Consider the following 307-nt stretch of genomic DNA (forward strand, 5'->3'; position numbering starts at 1 on the left):
TGCTTAAAGGGATAGTCATCTTTTACTCACCCTCAAGCTGTTCCAAACCTGAATGATTTTCTATCTTCTGTGGAACACAAAATAGTTATTTTGAATAATGTACTTGTCACTATTTTTACAGATAAGATGGATAAGAACTGAGGAAACTATAGGCCTATACGCAGTGTTGATAAGCTCTATTTAAGCAAAATAACTATGTTTGCTATTAACATGACAAACTGTACAAAGGAGAAACATCTGTTTTAGTTAGATCATGTGTTCGGACCAGAGAGGAAGTAGTAACGGTTTCAGACACTGATAATTAACC

Source organism: Barbus barbus (assembly GCF_936440315.1).
Source record: "Barbus barbus genome assembly, chromosome: 31".
Lineage (NCBI taxonomy): Eukaryota > Metazoa > Chordata > Actinopteri > Cypriniformes > Cyprinidae > Barbus > Barbus barbus.